This window comes from Danio aesculapii, chromosome 12 (assembly GCF_903798145.1).
Source record: "Danio aesculapii chromosome 12, fDanAes4.1, whole genome shotgun sequence".
Taxonomy (NCBI): Eukaryota; Metazoa; Chordata; class Actinopteri; order Cypriniformes; family Danionidae; genus Danio; species Danio aesculapii.
The window spans coordinates 42,635,638-42,642,676 of record NC_079446.1 but is presented as its reverse complement, the minus strand read 5'-3'; positions in this window follow the sequence as shown (position 1 = coordinate 42,642,676).

Sequence of the window (7,039 nt, the reverse complement as noted above, 5' to 3'; positions counted from 1 at the left end):
TTATATATTTATTATCTGTTTTTTGTCCTGTCTCTGTAATCCTGTTGCACTGTAGAAGCTCTGTCACGGAAAACAAATTCCTCGTATGTGTGAACATACCTGGCAATAAAGCTCTTTCTGATTCTGATTCTAATATGTGAAAAGAATTGAACCCAAATTGATTAGAAATGCAATATAATTACTGCATACTAAAAAATTAAAAACAATTATTATAGACCATCTAAACAAAATTGAGAACACTTCTTTAATGCTCTTTCAAAAAAAAAAAAAAAAAAAAAAAAGAAGAATCAACCTACTGGTCAATAAATATTAGTTGCTTAAATTATTTCCCCTCTTCACCCGCAGTTCAAAAAGCCTCAGTGTAACTCTCTCCACCTCCACTAGAGCGCAGTATTGAGCTGTCTACGCGCTTCCGAGATGATTGAAATAAATGGATGAGGAGCGTAATTAACTTGTTTTGACTGCTGCGATCATCCATCGTAATCCCCAGATAATCCAGGCCTAATCCATCGCCTAATCTCAAACCTTAATTGCCATGGAAGCGACACAAAACGGAGGAGCCCGGCAATTATGTGCAGATTTGCACTCATACGAAGAGCTGCTCGTGTTTTTACTTATGATGTCACTTATCAGACAGCATGATAAATGCAGTCGACACACACGACAAAGTGAATAATAACACTCATTTATAATCGTTCGGATGGAGTTGGCGAGAGAAACTCGAATTACTAACCTTTGTCTCGTACAAGAACTTGCGCTGAGGAGGAAATGAGCAGGAGGAGTGTCAGCGTGTAGGGCTTTATGAAATGCCTCATCTGAAGTGGGAGTTTGATGCTGTTGACTGCCGGTGTAAAATCAATGCAAGTGGTCAAGCAACACTGAGACTAAAATGACACTGTCCTGGAACATAACATTATAGTTTGGCTGTGTTCAGAATGTAAACACGGATTAATGAATAATGATGATGCATGCATACTTATGATGACGCAGGAATACTTAATCATGCATGCAATCAGGGTAAATACGACGATGGACCAAAATAACTAAAACTACAATAAAAAAAGAATAAAAGACATTGGTCACGCTTTACTATGAGGTTTTGAACGTTGATTACTATGAGGTAATGAACGTGTGCAGCATTTATTAATAATCATATTCAACATTCATTCATTTTCTTTTCGGCTTAGTCCCTTTATTAATCTGCCACCACGAAATGAACCGCCAATTTATCCAGTACACGGATGCCCCTCCAGCTACTCTCTGGGAAAAATCCAGATTAATACATGTTAACATCAGGCTGGTGAATACACTTTGAATTAACTTTATTTCCATCAACTAACATTAACAAAGATAATGAAATATTGTGTTAACTGTAATATTCTAGTAAATACATTAACATTCACCAATACAACCTTCCTGTAGTGTTACAGAGAATTAAACAAGTATGTGTGTATATATATATATATATATATATATATATATATATATATATATATATATATATATATATATATAAAATAAAATTAAACCACAAAACTAAACAATTGCCATAAAATTTTATTAGGTACACCTTACTAGTACCGGGTTGGACCCCCTTTTGCCTTTAGAATTACCTTAATCGTTTGTGGCAAAGATTCAACAAAGTACTGGAAATATTCCTCAGAGATTTTGGTCCATATTGACATGATAGCATCACAAAGTTGCTGCAGATTTATGCGGCTAAATATCAACTTCTATACAAATGGCCCTGGGAGTAAGCAAGTAAGGTTTTGTTAGCTAATGTATTTACTTACATGAACTAATAATGAACAATATATGTACGAAGAGGCGGATTTAACTAATAAGCAAGGTAAGCCCTTTATTAATCTGGGGCTGCCACAGTGGAATGAACTGCCAACTTATCCAGCATATTTTTTATGTAGCGGAAACATGTCTTTGGGAGAAACCGGAGCACCCGGAGGAAATCAACGGCAACATGGGGTAAACATGCAAACTCCACACAGAAATGCCAACTGACCCAGCCAGTGCTCGAACCAGCAACCTTCTTGGTGTGAGGTGAACATGCTACCCACTGTGCCACCGTGATATAAACAATAACAGCAAAATAAATACAAATTAAACAACAGGAAAAAGGGTGCATTTCAGGCCCAGGGCCCCAAAATGCTAAATCCACACCTGCTTGTACGGCATTTATTAATCATATTCAGCATTTACTAATATATAATTAAAATCCAAATTCTTGCTTGTTAACATTAGTTTATGCAATGTGAAGTTAACATGAACTAACAATGAACAACCCTCCATTAACTAAGATTAACAAACATTATAACACTCATTCATTCATTTATTAATTTTCTTTTTGGCTGAGTCCCTTTATAAATCAGGGGTCACCACAGTGGAATGTACTGCCAATTTATCCAGAATATGTTTTACGCAGCGGATGCCCTTCCAGCCGCAACCGAACACTGGGTAACACCCATACACACACAGACAATTTAGCCTACCCAATTCACCTATTGCGCATGTCTTTGGACTTGTGGAGGAAACTGCAGCACCCAGAGGAAACCCACGCGAACACGGGAAGATCATGCAAACTCCACACAGAAATACCAACTGACCTAGCCGAGGCTCGAATCAGCCACCTTCTTGCTGTGAGGCAACATTGCTACCCACTGCGTCACTGCACCGGCACCGCCCAAGATTATAACATACTGTAGTAAATGTATTGTTTAATGTTTGGTAATATTAGTAAATACATTAACTAACATTGACTAATACAACCTTATTGTAAAGTGTTACAGAGAAATTAAAAAAAGATTTAAAATTAAACCACAAAACTTCACAATTTAGAGTACTGAATTAAACACATTGAAATAAAATATATTAATTTAATAATGAAAATATGCAAATAACAAAGCATCTAACTAAATAACTAACTGAATACATCACTACTATTAAAAAAACTATTAAACTATTTTTTAAATAAACTTTTTTGTAACATACAGTAGCATAAATATGAATATACTTGGCTCACATACTGTTTTGCCTACTATATCCTACCTGACAAAAGTCTGGTAGGATATAGTATCTCTATCAGGTAGTGTATAGTATCACTTATCCAAGTTTAAGGTACAACAAATAATAACTTGACTTCTAGTTGATCATTTGGTATCAGAAGTGGCTTATATGAAAGGCAAAGGCCTCTAGATTACACTTATTTTACCAAAATAAAATATAAGCATGCCTTGATTTTTAATTATTTAATTAGAACAGATAGGTTTGATTTTGCTTAGAAAAAAGTCTTGTAATGTAATGGGCAGCACAAATGTCCTTATACCTCAGGCTGTCGATGTTGCCATCCACTCTGCAGATCTCTCGTAAACCCCCATACTGAATGTAACCTTAAACCATGATTTTTCCTTCACCAAACTTGACTGATTTCTGTAAGAATCTTGGGTCCATGTGGGTTCCAGTAGGTCTTCTGCAGTATTTGTGATGACTGAGATGCAGTTCAACAGATGATTCATGAGAAAAATCTTCTGTCACTTTTTCAAATGATCAACTAGAAGTCAAGGTATTATTTGTTGCTCTTACAACTGGGATCGATGATAAGACTATTGTCAGGTAGTGTAGTATAGATATTGGTATTTTTGCACACAGTGATTTTTTAGTCCTTTTATAACCAGAGAACCTGCCAATCAGAAATGCTTTCTGCCTGTCATGGACAAATGAAATCAGCTTTTTTTAATACTACTGAACACACATGCTGGATCCAAATTCTGCTTAAAAGTATATTAAATGTCTGTTCAGATGTTGCTCTCTCCCGGGTTGTTGTGCTCCACTGAACTGATTATTGCACACACTCCTGTATGTGTGTGTGTGGGTTTACGGGCTCCACCAATAAAAGTTTACACTCCTCCAATGCAGCTGCAATAAATTTGATCCCAGCCGCTGGAGTACTTCTGTACTTATAAGTAAACATGTAATGGAAGATTTCTCTGAGACAATAAACATCACTGAAACCAAAATCCCAGTCTGGCACTGGATGGTCAGAGAAGTTCAACCACAGATGTTGATAATAATATTAATAATAATATTACCCAGTACTGGGCTGTGGCTGTTAAGGCATCAGCTGTGTAAAACTGCTGGATAAGTTGGCGGTTCATTATGCTGTGGCGACCCCTGATAAACAAGGGACTAAGCAGAAGGTAAATGAATGAATGAATAATAATAATAATAAATCATAAGTTACTCTTTTAGGGCGGCGTGAGTGAGTGTGTGTGTGTGTGTGTGTGTGTGTGTGTGTGTGTGTGAATGAGTGTGTATGGTTGTTTCACAGTATTGGGCTTGCAGCTAGAAGGGCACCTGCTGTGTAAAACATATACTGGAATGGTTTGCGGTTCATGCCGCTGTGGTGACCCCTGATAAACAAGGGACTAAGCCGAAGGGAAATGAATGAATGAATAATAATAATGAATCATAAGTTACTCTTTTCATACTGTTCCAATTGGGTTTTTAAAAATGTGAAATTTGAACTTTACACTGTAAACCCAGCTGTTGTCATTACTAAAGAAATTAAGTTAATATAACTTGACATTACTTAAAATACCAAGTTTGAGCATTAAAAATGAAACAGGTGTGTTTGACTTACTCATTAGGCAGCAAAAAACTTTTAATTATTATTTTAAGTTTTCTGAACTTAACATTTTCATTTCTTTAAGCAATTTACCATGTCGTGGCGTCATGTGACACAGTGGGTAGCATGATCGCCTTACAGCAAGAAGGTCGCTGCTTCAACCCTCAGCTGGGTCAGTTGGCATTTCTGTGTGGAGTTTGCATGTTCTCCCTGTGTTGACATGGGTTTCCTCCGGGTGTTCCGGGTGTTCCCCCACAAGTCTAAAGACATGCGCTGTAGGTGAATTTGGTAAGCTAAATTGTCCGTACTGTATGAGTGTGAATGAGTGTGTTTTGGTGTTTCCCAGTGGGTTGCAGCTGGAAGGGCATGCGTAAAACATATTCTGGATAAATTGGCGGTTCATTTTGCTGTGGTGATCCCAGATTATTAAAGGGACTAAGCCGAAAAGAAAATGAATGAATGATTCACCATATCTCTGTTTAAAATGATTGGTTGCGTTTTAAATTCTGCCTTGACAACTGCGCGGATTGCTCGATATGTTATATGACACAAGGTGCTCATTTTGCTTTTGATGCTGAATTTTGCTGAAGTGCAGCAGGACAGAGGTACAAAGTTAGATCAGTAAGTAGAGATGTCATGTTATTTTTCTGTTTTACTTCAGTAGCAGCACAATGCTGGCGCCTTAGGGTGAAGCAGGCGGGAAGAGGGTCGTAAAATATTCATTAGAGTGACATTACACAGGTAGGATAATGATAAAATATAAGTGTATATCGCTTCACTTGATTGCCGTTTTATTTTTGGAATATTTTGTTATGCTATGAATGTCCTTATAATCTGTTTATTGTATCATTCTTTTAACACTTACCACTGTTGAATGTGCAGATTTTATACATTAAATACACCCTTTAAAGTAATGAGCTGTTCATCTTCCGTGATTGTGACCATCTTTTTGTAAAAACAGTGCAATTTTAATTGCATCCACTCCCACATTAAAAAAAAATACTAGTAATTTATAGCAGTACTGTGCTTTTGAAATTTGAACCATAGCCTATTATAAGAAAAAAAAATAAATTCTATATTTGCTATAGTGTCACAAAAACTTTAAACATAACCCAATACTGAAAAAACATGTTAAAAAACACTATAATATTTACTATAAATTACCATAGTATTTTTTCATGAGGGCATTCTTCCGAACGTGATCTCCACCACTGGTGACGTTTCCAGGCGGCAAAACAGCGAGATTCGGCAAGTGTCCGACTTCTGATGTATTTTTTGCGCCCTCGTCTACAATGCAGTCAAGGCTAGGCGCACCTCAAACGAGTCTAATGACAGATTCAAATGATCTGGTCAGACAAAACATCCTGTTAACAATGACAGACTCAAATGATCTGGTCAGAATGAGTCAACAGTTAGTGATTCACTGATTCAAATGATCTGATCAGACAGAACATCCAGTTAAAAATGACAGACTCAAATGATCTGGTCAGAATGAGTCAACAGTTAGTGATTCACTGATTCAAATGATCTGATCAGACAGAACATCCAGTTAAAAATGACAGACTCAAATGATCTGGTCAGAATGAGTCAACAGTTAGTGATTCCCTGATTCAAATGATCTGATCAGAGAGAAAATCCAGTTAGTAATAATGACGGGTTAAAATGATTTGGTCAGAGTAAATCAACAGTTAGTGATCCACTGATTCAAACGATCTTATCAGAGAGAAGGTCAAGTTAGTAATGATGAACTATTCAAATAATCCAGTCAGACTTTGTATACATGATTTACAGATTCAAACGGTCTGATCAGACAGAAAGTCCAATTAATAATGACAGATTCAAATGATCTGGTCAGGATGAGTAAACAGCTAATGATTCACTGATCCAGTCAGAGCGAGTGGCAGTATGTTTTTCATATTTGCCAGCACTTACGCACATTTCCTTGTATCTCATTATGCTATTTTGTTATTTGCAATTGCACATTAGTTATCCGTATTATCAGTTTGCACCTTTAATAATACAAAAAAAAAATATATATAAATCAAAATAACCAATTGGGGACTTAGTTTTAATACAGTAAGTTAATACTGAAAGTGAAGAGTTAATACTATAACACAGCAACGTTAAGCTCTAATGTAAGCTGCAAATGTGAAACACACAACAGGACCCAAACATCAGTAAAGCACAACCTTAAAAAAAAGAGCGAAATGTTGACAAATACAGGCACAGGTCTCAATTTTCAGACAAGCCATCTTCCGTGTTTGTGTTTTATGGATTCATAAGGCCTGGAGGTGCTGTCCTTAATATGAATCCATTCATCCTTTGGCCTTTAATGAACACTTCAAACTATGATGTACTCCGAATCTTACATATCAGCTAGACTTGTAAATCAAGAATTGATTA